At 43.6% G+C, this 17,181-nt stretch overlaps 1 long non-coding RNA gene across 2 annotated transcripts in view; it reads left to right on the plus strand.

The window, feature by feature from the left end:
- The first annotated feature begins 1,033 nt into the window (after nucleotides 1–1,033).
- The window catches only part of LOC131814661 (uncharacterized), a 99,754-nt gene continuing 83,606 nt past the window's right edge, over nucleotides 1,034–17,181 (plus strand). For both annotated transcript variants that reach the window (XR_009347413.1, XR_009347412.1), the window contains exon 1: nucleotides 1,034–1,297. This is a non-coding gene — a long non-coding RNA (uncharacterized LOC131814661). The remainder of the gene's footprint in view (nucleotides 1,298–17,181) is intronic.

A 17,181-nucleotide genomic window follows, 5' to 3' on the forward strand; every position in this document is an offset into this window, starting at 1 on the left:
CTTTCAGCTCAGAGTGCTCTATGAAAGGTGGGCTCCCTCCACAATGGTGGCTATGCAAGTGGTTGGGGCCTGGCTGGACTATCATGAACTTGAAAACCTGGGTCTGCCCAAGGTTGATATATGGGATGGTTACTGCTCAGGTGTGGGTTGCACAGGTTTGGGTAGCCCAGGACCTGGGAGAGGGCAAGTGTCAGGAGAGGCCGGGCCACAGGAGAGGACTATTGGGTGCACCTGGCATCTGCTTAATACCAAGGCTGAAGCTCCAAGAAGGTGCATATTCCTCCTAGCAGCGGACTTGAAAGACTCTGCGCTGCTTTGCCAGGGTGAGTCTGGGTGGGTTTCTGGAGGTAGCCACTAAATAAGAGACCCCTGGGTGTCCTGATCGCTGGAGAAGCACGGGACTCCACAGGCAGCCGGTCCATATGGGGGCCGACTGCCATCCTTTTGCAGCTGCCTGCCCCCCTGCCCTCCCTAGTGATTTTCAGAAGATGGGTTCCCTCTGCACCAGCAGCTTTGCACATGCTCGGGGCCTGGCCAGACTTCCACAGGTTTGGAGGGCCTTCTGGGTCTTAAGGGGTGATCTGTGCATGCACAGGCAGGCAGGTCAGGGTAGCCGAGGATGTCAGCAGGGCAAGTGTCGGGAGAGGCCAGGTCAATGGGGAGGGCTCTGGGGATTATAGGGCTTCGGCATAATTCGAAACCTAACCTATGCAATGCACATATTCCTTGGGAAGGCCTAACTGGAGTCATCTGGCCCGTCTTGCCAGGCCTGGGTTGTGCGGGCTGGCTAGGGTAGCCTCCAACAGGAGACACCTGTGAGCGGGGATTGTGGCAGAAGCCTGGAACCCCAGGAAAAGGAGAGTACGCATGGGCACTGACTGTGGCCAGTTAAAAGCTGCCACCTTAGAAAGATTTTCACGGGGAAGGCCCGGAGGCCAATCAAGTGCTCGGGATCCAGCGGGAGTTCCACGGACCTGGAGCGCCCCCTGCAGGCCAAAGCCAGCTGATCCAGGGCGGACTGCACATGCGCGAATCGCGCAGGTCAGGGCCGCCAGGCACCTGGAGTAGGGCAGTATCAGGATAGGCCTTACGGTAACAGGACGCTGCCGTTGGGAGTACCTAGTGTTTACCTAATTCCAAGACTTAAACTACACAAATGTGTATGTTCTCCCTGAAGGCGGAGCTGGAGGCATCTGGACTGACTTGACAGAGTTGGATTGTGCAGGCTGGCAAGGGTCGCCTGCAGTAGAAACACGTGGGAGCTCGACTGGCGCAGAAGCCCTGGACCCAGCCGAGAGTAAGTGCACTCGGGGACTGTCACCCATTTGGCATCCCCTGAGACCCGTGTCCGGGGGGAGTGGTCCCCCTCCATTTTGAGGCTCTGCAGGTGGTTCCAGACGGGCACCAGCTTCACAGGTCGGGGGGGCCCCCAGTGCCCAAGTGTGACTGATGGGGTACAGATTGTACACGCATAGGATGGTCACGTCAAGGTTGCCAAGGACCTGAAACAGGGCAAGTACTGGGAGAGGCTGCGTCCCAAGACTGGTTTTTGGAAGTACCCGACATCTACCAAATTCCAAGCCTTAACCTGCACAAAGGTGCCAATTCATGCTGAAGGCAGAGCTGGAAGAATCTGGGCTGCCTTGCCAGAGTGGGGCACGCTTCACTGCTGGAGACAATAAGGGACACCTGGGGGCCCCGATTACTGGAGAAGTCCGGGACTCCACCAGGCAGCCAGTCCAGATGGTCTGTCATCAGATTAATGCTGCTGCCTCAGAATGATGATCTGGGGGGTGGTCCCTCTTCACCCTGGAGGCTTACAGGGGTTTGGGGAACAGCCTGTGCTCCCCAGGCCTGGAGGGTACCATCCGCTGAGGGCCGCTGACCGTGTGCTCTGCCGGCCCAGCTCAGTCGCAGAGGTCAGCATAGCCAGGGAACTGAGTCAGGGCAAGCTTCAGGAGAGTCTGAGTCAAATAGCAGGCTATCAGGGTACGTGGCATCTGCATAACTTCAAGGCTTACCTTACACAGATGTGCATATTCCTGCTGAAAGTAAAGTTGGAGTAAGATGGAGGGTCTGGCTGGCTGGTGGGGGTACCGTCTGATCAGAGACACCTGGGAGCCTTGATTGTTGCTGAAGTCTGAAATACCAACATATGGTATGTCTATGCAGGGACTGACTGTTGCCCATTTTAACAGCATTCTCGATCAGTTTTGTTTTTTTTTTTTTAAAGATTTATTTATTTATTTATTTATTTGACAGAGATCACAAGTAGGCAGAGAGGCAGGCAGAGAGAAAGAGAGAGAAGGAAGCAAGCTCCCGCTGAGCAGAGAGCCTGATGCGGGGCTCGATAACAGGACCCTGAGATCATGACCTGAGCCGAAGGCAGAGGCTTTAACCCACTGAGCCACCCAGGAGCCCCTCTCTGATCAGTTTTGGGGGAATGGGCTCCTTTACACTTGAGGCTGTGCAATTGATAGGGAATGGGCCCTGGCTCTGTAGGGGCAGATAGCCCTGTTCACCCAAGGGTGGCTTTTGGAATATGTACAGTGCAGGTGTGGGCCGTGCAGGTTAGGGTAGCCAGGACCTTGTACTCAGGGAGACAGGGCAAGTGTATGGAGAGGCCAAATCATGGGTTGGGGATAGTAATGGTATCTGGCATATGCCTAATTCCAAGGCTTAACATTCATAAAGATGAATATTTCTGCAGAGGCCAATTTGGGGAAATTTGGACTGCCCTGTCAGCAGGGGCCAGGTGGGATGGCCAGAGTACCCTCCGATGAGAGACACCCGGGGGCTTTGATTGCTGAAGCCCAGGACCTCGTTAGAAAAGTCCCCCAGCTGGTCTGAATGGAGATTGACCATCACCAGGTTCAGCAGGAACCTCAGATTTTCAGGCGGTGGGCTCTCTCCACAGTGGAAGCTAGCAGTCTTTCAGGACGGGTCTGAGTCCCAAGGGCTTGTGGGTGGGGGGTCTGCCTGAGGCCAGCTTACAAGGTGTGGACGACACATGTGTGGGGCTCCCAGATCGGGGTGGCTGAGGATCCAGAGCACACCAAGTATCTGGAGAAGCTGGCTCACTGGAGCAAGCTCCTGGGGCTACAAGGCATCCTCCTTATTCCAAGCCCTAATTTATACATATGAGCATTCCCACTGATGGCCGACCTGGAGGAAGATGGAGGGGATGGGCTGGCTAACCGCGGTACGCTCCAATAAGAGACATCTGGGACGCTTGATGTTGCTCAAGTCCAAAAGAGCAGCACACACGGGGAATGACTACTATCGCTTTCTTTTTCTTTTTCTTTTCTTTCTTTTTTTTTTTTTTTTTTTTTTTTTGTTTAAATTCATTTAGCCAACATATACGGGAGATGAGGAGGAATGGTTCCCTCCCCCCAGAGGCCATTGAGGTGGTTGGGTTCCGGCTGGAATTCCACAGGCCTGGAGCGCCCCCTGTAGCCCAGGAGAGTCTCTGCAGATCAGGGTAGCCGGACCTAGGAAGGGGCAATTCCAGGCAAGACGGAGCCACAGGAGGGGGCTGTTAAGGATAGAAAGCCATGGCCAAGACACAGGACCTACCTACTCGTAGTTTTCTCTCAGAAGGCTAAGCAGGAGGTTTTCCAACTGCTTTGCCAACAGGGGCTGGGCCAACAGGTTGGGGTATCCTCCATCAGAGATGTGGGGGTCCTGGTTCCTAGAGAAGCTGGGACCCCCTCACCTAGTAAGTTCACACGGGGCTGGTTATTGCCCATTTGCAGCTTTCAGCCCAGAGAAGTTTTGGGAACGTGGGCTCCCTCCATGCCTGTGGTTATGCCAGTGGTTGGCGCCTAGCCAGAATTTCACAAGCTTGGTGAACTGTAATTCCAAACCTTAAGCTATACAAATGAACATTCACCCGATGAAGGTAGAACTGAAAAAATCTGGACCACCTTGCCAGGGCAGAGCTGGGTGAGATGGCTGTGATACTGTCCAGTAAGTGACCGCTCAAAGCTGTGGTTGCTGGAGAAGCCCAGGACTGAGTTAGGCAACCAGTCCAAGCGGGGGCAGTCTTTCACCAGTTTAAAGCTGCCCCAGAAAGATTTTCTGGGGGTAGACTCCTTCTACCCTGATACCTTAAGGTGGATGAATTCAAGCCAGAGTTCCCCAAGCCTGGAGTGTTCTCTGCAACCCAAGGCGGGATGACAGAGGGAGTATTGCTCACGTGCAGGTCGGGCTAGCCAAGGACCCAGAACAAGACAAAGTTGGGTGAGCTGGGTCACAGGAGGAGGCTCTGGGCATACCTGGCATATTCCTCACCCCAAGCCCTAACTTACACATGATCCATATTCCCCTTGAAGGCAGAGCTGGAGGAATCTGGAATGCCTTACAAGGGTTGGACTGGGCAGACAGCTTCTAGTAAGAGATGCCTGGGAGCCTTGATGGCTACGGAAAGCTAGGACCTCAGCAAATAATAAGTACACATGGGGATTGTCACCCATTTCCGTGGATCCCTCAGAACAGGTTTTGGGAGGTAGGCTCCTTCCAACCTTGAGGCAATGCAGGAAGTTAGGGACGAGCCCTAGCTCTGTAGGCCTAGAGTAACCTGGCTAGGCAAGACCAAGGCTAGGCTGTCCGGGTGCAGGCTGCTTACGTCAGGAGGCGCAGGTCAGAGGAGTCAGGGACCTGGTGCAGGGCAATGTCAGCAAGGCTGCGTCACGGGAACAGGCTATTGGAGGTAGCTGGCATGTGCCTAGTTCCAAACTTTAACCTGCACAAATGCACGTATTCCGCATGAAGGCTGTATTGTTTTGGGAGGCAAATAATGCTCAAAGACTAATTTTGTTTGCCAACAATGTATTTAACAAAGGTTCCCTGTGCGAATTGCCCAAGCCAGTAGCATATAAGAGAATGTCTTTTCATTAGATAATATGAAAATCACAGACTCCAAACCAGTGTTAGATTGATCACACGATTGTTCCAGGCAAGGAGAGATGAAAAGAATGAAACCCTAACATAGCTGAGGTGTGTCCTTATCAGAGTTGGTGCTCAGGAGATACCACTTTGTCAACCCAGAGCTGAAGCCCAGCTGCTAGTGCAAAAGGGAAAGTCTCGTGTTGCTAGAACACATAGCTAGGGAACGAGGATCTGGGATCAATGGATAATGTGATTTTTGCAGGGATGCTAGATGGCTCTTGCCCCTGCCTGTGAAAGAGTCCTTTTTACAGAGGCAGGAACTCATTGCCCCCAAGGTCTTCAGGAGTCCTTTTAGACCAGCCACGTATAGCCTTGCCCAGACCATACACTCTCATAGTTCTCACGGACTCTCAGTGTTGATAGTCTAACGTCCCCTTGCTGTAGCTGCTGCTTCATATGTTTTCTATTTGTTTATTTATCTTTTATGTATTATTTTTTTTAAATTACATATAATGTATTATTTGCTTCAGGGGTACAGGTTTGTGATTCATCAGTCTTACACACCTCACAGCACTCACCATAGCACATACCCTCCCCAATGTCCATAACCCAACCACCCTTTCTCTACACCCCCACCCCCCAGTAACCCTCAGTTTGTTTCGTGAAATTAAGAGTTTCTTATGGTTTGTCTCCCTCCCCGGTCCCATCTTGTTTCATTTTTTTCCTTCTTTCTCCCCATGCCCCCGGCCCTGCCTCTCAAATTCCTCATATCAGAGAGACCATATAATAATTGTCTTTCTCTGACTTATTTCACTTAGCATAATACCCTCTTGTTCTATCCTCGTTGTAGCAAATGGCAAGATTTCAGGGTTTTGATGGCTGCATAGTATTCCATTGTGTATATATACACCACTTCTTTATCCATTCGTCTGTTGATGGACATCTGGGCTCTTTCCATAGTTTGGCTATTGTGGACATTGCTGCTGTAAACATTCAGGTGCACGTGCCCCTTCAGATCCCTATATTTGTATTTTTAGGGTAAATACCCAGTAATGTGATTGCTGAGTCATAGGTTAGCTCTATTTTCAACTTTTTGAGGAAGCTCCATACTGTTTTCCAGAGTGGCTGCACCAGCTTGCATTCCCACCAGCAGTGTAGGAGGGTTCTCCTTTCTCTGCATCCTCTCCAACATCTGTTGTTTACTGACTTGTTAATTTTAGCCATTCTGACTGGTGTGAGGTGGTATCTCATTGTGGTTTTTATTTGTATTTCCCTGATGCCAAGTGATGTGGAGCACTTTTTCATGTGTCTGCTTCAATGTGTGTGTTTTTTTAATGTTTTATTTTTTTAAAAAATTTCTTTCGAGTGTTCCAGAATTCATTGTTTATATACCACACTGCTTCATATGTTTTTAAGGTAAGCCTCCAGGGGGCCCCTCAGCACCTGAGCTACTCCGTTCTTATGGGTGAGAACAGACAAGACGATGACATCCAACAACTTCACACAAAAGCAACATTCAAGACCAACTTTATTTTTGTCTTTGTCATCAACAAGTGGATTTGAAATCCTGTCAAACCAACAAACCAGAGTCTTCCCTGTGCTTTCAAATTACTCACACACTAACTAATACTAAGGGCCTAATGTCCTGTACAAATCCAAATGCATAAAAATATCCATTTACTCTGTGATTCTTCGTCACTTACAGTGTTAATCACAAGCAGTCCTATTCAGAGAGCATTTTTCCTTCGACATTCTTTCACACATAGTTGAATGGCCAGTTTAAACAATGATATTACTAGTGTGATCAATTTAAGCATAACAAATAACTCTTTAACATGGTACCACACTTAATCTCCAAACAACCAAAAGTTAAGTTATCTGAACCACTCAGTTTAACGTCCTTGACAAATACGTTTCCAAGTGAAGATCATCTTTATAAGGCTCCAGAGGATGCGAACTTGCATGGTACTATCAAGCAGGTGTTCAGTTGTCGTAACTCCAGCATTCAACACTGCCATTGTGTTAGGGAATACATGTGTTCATTCTCTTTTTAATTCCTGCAAAGTTATTTTGATTTTTCTTAATCTTCCAAATGTGCCTTGACTTAGGTTTTCTTTTTTTTTTTAGCATCTTAATTTAATTTTATTTTTTTCAGTGTTCCAAAATTCATTGTTTATGCACCACACCCAGTGCTGCATGCAATACGTGCCCTCCTTAAACCCACCACCGGGATCACCCATTTCCCCACCCCCCTCCCTTCCAAAACCCTCAGTTTGTTTCTCAGAGTCCACAGTCTCTCATGGTTTGCTCCCCCTCCAATTTCCCCCAATTCACTTTTCCTTTCCTTCTCCTAATGTCCTCCATGTTATTCCTTATGCTCCACAAGTAAGTGAAACCATATGATAATTGACTTTGTCTGCTTGACTTATTTCACTCAGAATAATCTCCTCCAGTCCTATCCATGTTGATGCAAAAGTTGGGTGTTCATCCTTTTTGATGGAGGCATAATACTCCATTGTGTATATGGACCATATCTTCTTTATCCTTTCATCTGTTGAAGGGCATCTTGGCTCTTTCCACAGTTTGGCAATTCTGGCCATTGCTGCTATGAACATTGGGGTGCATATGGCCCTTCTTTTCACTACATCTGTATCTTTGGGGTAAATACCCAGTAGTGCAATTGCAAGGTCATAGGGTGGCTCTATTTTAAATTTTTTGAGGACTCTTCACACTGGTTTCCAGAGTGGCTGCACCACCTTGCATTCCTACCAGCAGTGTAAGAGGGTTCCTCTTTCTCCACAACCTCTCCAACACTTGTTTGCTGTCCTGTTGATTTTGGCCATTCAAACTGGTGTAAGGTGGTATCTCAGTGTGGTTTTTTTTTTTTTTTTAATTTATTTATTTGACAGAGAGAAATCACAAGTAGACAGAGAGGCAGCCAGAGAGAGAGAGAGAGGGAAGCAGGCTCCCCGCTGAGCAGAGAGCCCGATGCGGGACTCGATCCCAGGACCCTGAGATCATGACCTGAGCCGAAGGCAGCAGCTTAATCCACTGAGCCACCCAGGCGCCCCCTCAGTGTGGTTTTGATATGAATTTCCCTGATGGCTAGTGATAATTAACATTTTTTCATGTGTCTGTTAACCATTTGTATGTATTCTTTGGAGAAGTGTCTGTTCATGTCTTCTGCCCATTTTTTGACATGATTATCTGTTTTTGGAGTGTTGTTGAGGAGTTTGGGGTATTGTTTGAAGAGTTCTTTATAGATCTTGGATATCAGCCCTTTATCTGTAGTGTCATTTGTGAATATCTTCTCCCATTCCTTGGGTTGACTCTTTGTTTTGTTGACTGTTTCCTTTGCTGTACAGAAGCTTTTTATCTTGATGAAGTCCTAAAAGTTCACTTTTGCTTTTGTTTCCTTTGCCTTTGGACACCTGTCTTGAGAAGCTGCTGTGGCTGAACATACTGCCTATGTTCTCCTCTAGCATTTTGATAGATTCCTGCCTCACGTTGAAGCCTTTCATCCATTTTGAGTTTATCTTTGTATATGGTGTGAGAGAATGCTCAAGTTTCATTCTTCCATACATAGCTGTCCCATTTTCCCAGCACCATTTATTGAAGAGGCTGTCTTTTTTCCACGGATATTTTTTCCTGCTTTGTCAAAGATTATTTGACCATAGAGTTGAGGGTCCATATCTGGACTTTCTACTCTGTTCCATTGGTCTATGTGTCTGTTTTTGTGCCGGTACCATGCTGTCTTGGTGATCACAGCTTTGTAGTAAAGCTTGAAATCAGGCAACAGTATGATGCCCCCAGTTTTGTTTCTCTTTTTGAACATTTTCTTAGAGATTTGGGGTCTTTTATGGTTCCATACAAATTTTAGGATTGTTTTTTCCAGCACTTTGGAATTTTAACTGGGATGGCATTGAAAGTATAGATTGCTCTGGCAGTATAGACATTTTAATAATGTTTATTCTTCCAATCGATGAGCATGGAATGCTTTTCCATCTTTTTGTGTCTTCCTCAATTTCCTTCATGAGTGTTTTGTAGTTCTTCGAGTATAGATCCTTTACCGCTTTGGTTAGGTTTATTCCAAGGTATCTTATGGTTCTTGGTGATATAGTAAATGGGATCAATTTTCTAATTTCCCTTTCTATATTTTCATTGCTAGTGTATAAGAAAGCAACTGATTTCTGTGCATTGATTTTGTATCTTGCCACATTACTGAATTGCTGTATGAGTTCTTGTAACTGGGGAGTGGAGTCTTTTGGGCTTTCCATATAAAGTATCATGTCATCTGGGAAGAGAGAGAGTTTGACTTCTTCTTTGCCAGTTTGAATACCTTTTATTTATTTTTGTTGTCTGATTGCTGTTCCTAGGACTTCTGGTACTATGTTGAACAACAGTGGCGAGAGTGGTCATCCTTGTTGTGTTCCTGATCTCATTGGGAAGGCTGTTAATTTTTCCCCATTGAGAATGATATTCACTGTGTGTTTTTCATAGAAAGATTTTATGAGTTGAGGAATGTTCCCTCTATCCCTATATTTTGAAGAGTTTTGGTCAGGAACAGATGCTGTATTTTGTCAAATGCTTTTTCTGCATCAATTGAGAGGACCATGTGGTTCTTCTCTCTTCTCTTATTGATTTGTTCTATCACATTGATTAATTTGCAAATGTTGAACCACCCTTGCATCCCAGGAATAAATCCCACCTGGTCATGGTGGATAATCTTTTTAATGTACTGTTGGTTCCTATTAATTGGGATCTTGTTGAGAACCTTGGCATCCATATTCATCAGGGATATTGATCTGAAATTTTCCTCTTTGATGGGGTCTTTGCCTGGTTTGGGGATCAAGGTAATGCTGGCTGTATAGAAAGAGGCTGGAAGTTTTCCCTCTGTTTCTATTTTTTGAAAGAGCTTCAGGAGAATAGGTGTTATTTCTTTTTTGAATGTTTGGTAGAATTCCCCAGGGAATTCTTCCTTCAGGTCCTGGACTCTTGTTTTTTGGGATGTTTTTGATCACTGCTTCAGTCTTGTTACTTGATATTGGTCTATTCAGGTTGTCAGTTTCTTCCTGTTTCAGTCTTGGAAGTTTATAGGTTTCCAGGAATGTATCCATTTCTTCTAGGTTGCTTAGTTTATTGGCATATAACTGTTGATAATAATTTCTGATGATTGTTTCTATTTCCTTGGTGTTAGTCATGCTCTCCCTCCTTTCATTCATAATTTTATTAATCTGGGTCCTCTCTCCTTTCTTTTGGATTAGTTTGGCCAGTGGTTTATCCATCTGATTGATTCTTTCAAAAAACCAGCTTCTAGTTTTGTTGATGTGTTCTACTATATTCTAACTCCTTGATCTCTGCTCTAATCTAATTATTTCTCTTCTTGTGTGTAGGGTTGGCTTAATTTGTTGTTGATTTTCCAGTTTTTTAAGGTGTAAACAGAGTTGGTGTTTTTGGAATTTTTATTTTATTTATTTATTTATTTATTTTTTAGTGAGGCTTGGATGGCTATGTATTTCCCCCTTAAGACTGCCTTTGCCATATCCCATAAGTTTTGGATCAATGTGTCTTCATTCTCATTGGTTTCCATGAATTGTTTAAGTTCTTATTTGATTTCCTGGTTGATCCAAACATTCTTGAGCAGGATGGTCTTTAGCTTCCAAGTGTTTGAATTCCTTCTAAACTTTTTCTTGTGGTTGAGTTCCAGTTTTAAAGCATTGTGGTCTGAGAATATGCAGGGAATAATCTCAATCTTTTGGTGTTGGTTAAGCCCTGATTTGTGACCCAGTATGTGGTCTCTTCTGGAAAAAGTTCCATGTGCACTCAAGAAGAATGAATATTCTATTGTTTTAGGGTGGAATGTTCTGTATATATTTATGTGGGCCATCTGGTCCAATGTGCCACTCAAAGCTCTTGTTTCTTTGTTGATTTTCTGCTTAGGTGATCTGTCTGTTGTTGAGAGTGGTGCATTCAGATCCCCTGCAATTAATGTATTCATATCATTATGACTTTTTATTTTGCTTAACAGTTGGCTTACATAATTGGCTGCTCCCATGTTGGGGGTATGAATATTTACAATTGTTAGATCTTCTTGGTGGATAAACCCTTTAAGGATGATGTAGTGTCCTTCTGTATCTCTGACTACAGTCTTTAGTTTAAAATCTATTTTATCTGATATGAGGATTGTGATCCCAGCTTTCTTTTGAGGCCCATTTGCATGAAAGATGGTTCTCCACCCCTTCACTTTCAGTCTGGATGTGTCTTTAGGTTCAAAATGTGTCTCTTGTAGATAGCATATGAATGGGTCCTGTCATTTTATCCAGTTTGCAACCCTGTGCCTTTTTATGGAAGCATTTAGGCTGTTCACATTGAGAATAATTGTTGAAAGGTAAGTTTTTATTGACATCATATTGCCTGAGAAGTCCTTGTTTCTATACATTGTCTCTGTAACTTTCTGTTCCATGTCACTCTTGGGTTCTTTCTTCTTTTATAGAACCCCCCCTTAGTATTTCTTGTAGTGCTGGCTTGGTGGTCAGACAATCTTTTAGACCTTGCCCATCTTGGAAGCTCTTTATCTCTCCATCCATTTTGAATGTCAGCCTTGCTGGATAAAGTATTCTTGGCTGCATGTTCTTCTCATTTAGTGCCCTGAATATGTCTTGCCATCCCTTTCTGGTTTGCTAGATTTCTGTGGACAGGTCTGATGTTTTTCTGATGGTCCTTCCTCTGTACGTAAGGAATCTCTTCCCCCTACCTGGCCTTATGACCTCTTGTCTGAAATTATGATTCATGAATTTCACAATCAAGTGTCTGGATGTCTTTCTAGACTCATTGATCTTGGGGGGTGTCCTTTCTGCTTCTAAGACTCCATTCCCCAGATTAGGAAAGTTTTCATCTGGTATTTGTTCAACTATATCTTCTAGTCTTCTCTCTTTCTCCACCCTCTCAGGAATTTCAATAATTGTGACATTGGAACATTTCATGGGGTATTTATTTCCCTAATTCTGTTTTCATGGCCTCTAAATTGTTTGTTCCAGGCCTCCTCCTGGTCTTGCTTTTCTATCAATCTTCTAGATTTCTGTCTATCTTCTAGATCACTAATTTGATCTTCTGCCTCGGTTACCCTAGCTGTTACAGTATTTAGATTAGATTGGATCTAGTTAATAGTATTTTTTACATCTGCCAGATCAACTTTCACTTCCACCCCTAGAGAATCTATGTTGCCACTAATTGTTTTCTCCAACTTAGCCATTGCCTGGAGTTACCCTGAATTCCATTTCCAATATTGTATATATCCATATCTAATCGTTCTGTGGCAGAGGTCTCAGTCTCTGAATTTTTCCTCTGTTCTGTGTTCCTTCTCCTAGTCATTTTAGTGAGAGGTGGTTGAGGGGATGTATAGCTGAATATATCAACCATGATCCAGTCAAGGTGCCCCTCTGCACAGATGATCTCCTGCCCCTGTGGAGATCCAGAAGTGTATAATCTTAAATTTTAGGCTTATGTCATGGGTGTTCAGAGTGCTCTGGTAGATACTTAGCTCACATCAGGGGACTGGTTGAGACAGGGTTTCCTACTTCTCCACCATCTTGCCTTCCCCTCTTGTCTTAGGTTTTCTAATGTATGATTTATATTTATCAGGTCACTTTGAGGAGGTTCAATGTGGATTTTTTTTCTGGTTATTTTAATGGTTCTTGATCTTTTATTGACCTTGAATAACATCCTTTCCCTTCTATTAATACTTTCATTACCTGTTGTATTTTTACACATCACATCATGTTGTGTTCCTTATTTTCCCTTGGACTCCATTAGGTTAGGATGGAGTTTGGCTTAGAGTATGCTATCGGAGTTCAAGTTCCCATGTTATAGATAATGGGTTGGGGAGGCATCAAAGCCATAGTCATAGATACTTTTATGGTACTTTTACCATAAGATATATCCAGAAGTCTGGCAGTCATAAAGGTATTTTGGTTCCATTCCAGCAATTCAGGAACACATTTTCCTTCTATCATAAAGGGTCTTTCTATGGCCAGTGGGCTCCACTTTCCTGTTTGATATTGGGAAACTGCATATGTGGGTAACCCAATGTCTTATTTCCTCTTTTAAACACTGATATTCTAATTTTACATTTGCCCAAGGAATTAGAGCTGTTAGGATGTGTGATATCTACTTCTGGCTGAGCAGTTATCTCAGGCGACCATTATTGCCTTGAGATCATAGCTGTTCTAAGATTACCACACATACCAACCATTCCTAACTATAACATTGACAATCAACAGAGAAACATGTCTCATGCTGTTGTTTAGTATTATTTTTAGTGTTTTCTCCAGCTGCTTTATGCCAAGCTTCCATTGCTCTGTATACTTTTGTGTGACATTTATGTTCTGTAATATGTTGTGAAGATTTCCATCTGTGTACCTAATGATGACAAAGGTACAATTGCCTGGGTGTTAAATTGATATTGGTTTCAAAAAGTTGAACATTTAATATGATTTGATGGATTGGGAATTGAGAAAAACATTGGCTTGCCATTGTTACTCCAGTTACACCTGTCAGTCCAACAAGGAACTGTAAGGGTTTCCTTCCTTTTGGTGAGTCTGTCTTTGGCATGCATTGTAAATTGAGCATAAATGAGGATGGATAAAACAACACCATTAGGGTATCTGTATCTGTCTAGAAAGTCCTAGGGGTTAAATTTCAGGGAGTAGGCCACTCTTGTAGGGTATGACTGGGAGTGGTTTCATTAACATAGATTGCCACATTCTTAGGGTAGAAATCTGTAGTGTGATAAAGAAGCCTGATATATACCACAAAGGATAATGATATATGCTATGTTTCCTATGTCTCCTCTACATACTTTACAAAGTGTCCCTGTTCTTTTAAAGTCTGGACATAATATCCACAGATCTATTGTTCACATTGTTCATTCATACCTATTTTCTAATAGGTGAATATAGACTAAATAGTGTAAATTGGGAGTGTAGAAAATGATCAGTTTTTTGGATTATTTCTATTTAAAGATATAATTCCACATTCTGTGTATTCAGTACCTGTTCTTTTCTAATAAAATGCTAGCACACAAATCAGGAACTAAATCTGGGTTATTTTAAGAGTCTCTGTCATGTGGCCAATGCTGCCCTCAATTCAGTAAGATAAAAGTACAAAATTTAGCACCTGGTTGCCTTGGTATATGCTGGTTATAATACCAAGAGCCGGTTAGTAGTTTGTAGTAGTTAGTAGCAACCAATCTTCATCTGTGTCAGTGTCTGACACAGTATCTGATAGAGTTGTTATTCAATCCTTGGTGAAGTTAAACTTCCTTTTATGAAGTTTAAAATGGAGGTATCCACTGCTTCATCAGCTTCTCTAAATATTTAGTGGCTCTATTGATTGAGGTTTCCCAGTGAGTAGATGGTGACAGTGACAGTAGATGGTGACAGTGAAGGATGGGGTGGAGAGGTTGGCTTTGGTGATGCTGGTGATGTCGATGAGTCCTCTGTTGCGATAAGATGACCGGGATAGTGATCCTTGGAGAAAGTAGTAGATGTCACAGCCAGTGGCGTTGTTCTGGGCCAAAAGGTGGCATTCCATTTCAGAACTCTGCTATTGCTGGAGCTGTCAGAGGAGTATCCGTAGCTGCAGTGAGCATGGTGTCTAATAGTGAGCAACAGGCAACAGAGTATAGCCAGCCGGCAGCATGTTCCACTGACCCGCTTAGTAATCTTGATAGAGTTAAAAATGCATTATGGGGGGCGCCTGGGTGGCTCAGTGGGTTAAAGCCCCTGCCTTTGGCTCAGGTCATGATCCCAGGATTCTGGGATCAAGCCCCACATCCGGCTTTCTGCTCAGCAGGGGGCCTGCTTACTCCTCTCTCTGCCTGCCTCTCTGCCCACTTGTGATCTCTCTCTGTCAAATAAATAAATAAAATCTTTAAAAAAATGCATTATGGATTTCTGCCTGCAAAATAAGGATAGTATCCTAGACACTTTTAATTCTTTCTTGTTGTTCTAAGGATAGAACACAATAGATAGGATAGATAGACCATAATAGATGATAATAGGTAATAGATAATAACAAGGATATTTAGGATTATGTCCATTCTTGCCAACATTTCCCCAAGCATAGTCACCTTGCATCATACTAGGCTAAATATTAGGCATCTGGGGTTAATACAATGAAGATGGTATTCTTCATGGCTGACGTTTTTACAGAACCATCACATTATCATCTTTAATTTGATATAATATGGTTTTTTTCTTTAGTCATCCAGTAGGATATATTGGTGGCAGGTGCTATAATTTCACCAGTACTGTATATATATGTCATTATTATTTCTTTTAATGAATATTTTTCCTTCTAATTTAGAATCTGGGGTATTGTTAGTACTCTTATCTGTTTGGGTACTTGCAATGTTAATTCATAGGTGTTTCATTCTTTCTATATTTATGATTTAGAGATCTTGCCACCTCCCAGATTGCTTTAGTCCAAGCTTTTATATCAGGATTAGTATGTTTCTGCTTGAGTAAGCCATTACACCCTTTCATTTGACCCAAATGTGGTTGGCTTCTAGGTTTAAGTGGAGGTTCCACATTATGCTTTGCCCATTTTTTTTTTTTTTAAGATTTTATTTATTTATTCAACAGAGATCACAAGTAGGCAGAGAGGCAGGCGGGGGGGGGGGGAGCAGGCTCCCCACTGAGCAGAGAGCCCGATGTGGGACTCGATCCCAGGACACTGGGATCATGACCCGAGCCAAAGGCAGAGGCTTTAACCCACTGAGCCACCCAGGCGCCTCCTTAGCCCATTCTTACATTTGCTTTTCTTTGAAGTGGGTGTCCTGATCTGATTCTATGATGGCTGGGATACCATAGCAAGCAATCCAAATTTCTAATGCTCTGCTGGTGGATTTTTGTTAATTCTTCCTGGAAAGATAAGCGCAATCCCTATTCTGGATCATGAGTCCACAATGGTGCATGCAAACAGTAGATTCTCTGATATAGACAAGGGTTCTATATGACCCTTTGTATCATCTGGAAGTGTCTGTCAGCTTTGACCTTCCATGGAGTATTCATTAGTGACCTCCAACCCTTAAACTTTCAGCAATTCCCACTTTTCTTAATTTGAAATTGGAGGTATTTGGTGTGTGTAAATATGTGTTTCTTGGCCATGTTCTAGTGCTTTTTGTGCCAACATGACCTATTTAGTGAAATACACCCATGCAGTGATCCAATCATTTGGCATATCTTTGTGCTCAGCTTTTATGTTCCACTGTCCTTTTTGTTGATCTGGGGTTGTATTTTGAGTTGGTTTCCTCATTAATCACGAATAGTTGTGGTTTTTTTAAATTTCAGGAATTTTATATATTTTTTGTAGTGAGTCTATCTATCTGATCATTAAGTTTTCTTACTCAAGAGTTGTCTTTCTGATGTGCAGAGACCTGTGTGATGAACATGGAGGTATCAGCCAGTGCCATTTGCTGTCCCATGTCCTTATGTTCTTATGAACTCCATATGTTTATATTTTCCATTTTCCAGGCATTTCCCCACCATGTTCCTGACCAAAGAGCTATTTCATTAGCTGTTGCCCATGAGTCCGAGAAAAGATGAATGTCATTCTAATTTTCCTTAACAGATTGTCCAATCACCAATTTTATGGCTATTAACTCAGCATATTGTGCTGATTTTCTCAAGCCCATTTCCGACAGGGCTGGACCATCATTAGTCCTCAAGGATGCTGCCTGCCAGCATTTTCCAGATGGTGTGATGGAGGCTGATCCATCTATAAACCAGGCATTGTTGAATGCCACAGACCATGGCAGTCCCCACTGCCCAACTGCTGGAGCTTGGATAGGCTCACCCCTCAGGAATTCTGGCAAGTCCACTATTGGCATATTGGAGATTTTCTCAGTTCATACAGAAGTTGACCTTCAATCCATTTGCCTTGCTTGGAAATATACCATTTCCATGTTAAGACTTTATGGTCAGGAGTAGTTTCTGTTTGTCAGAGGCTTGCTTACCCCACTCCAGTATAGGCTGTAGGAGTTTAAGTATAATTAGCTTATTTTCTATCAGTGGCTCTGTATTTTGTAGGGCTTATAGAGTACCTAGGCGAGCCTTTAACTGGTTCAAAAGGAATTTCATTTTTTTTTTAAGATTTATTTTTTTTGAAAGTGAGAGAGAGACAGAGACAGCATGAGCAGAGGGGGAGGGGCAATGGAAGAGGGAGAAGCAGATTTCCCACTGAGTAGTGAACCTGATGAGGGGCTCGATCCCAGGACTCTGAGATTATGAC

The sequence above is a fragment of the Mustela lutreola genome, chromosome 14 (assembly GCF_030435805.1).
Source record: "Mustela lutreola isolate mMusLut2 chromosome 14, mMusLut2.pri, whole genome shotgun sequence".
NCBI classification, from domain to species: Eukaryota; Metazoa; Chordata; class Mammalia; order Carnivora; family Mustelidae; genus Mustela; species Mustela lutreola.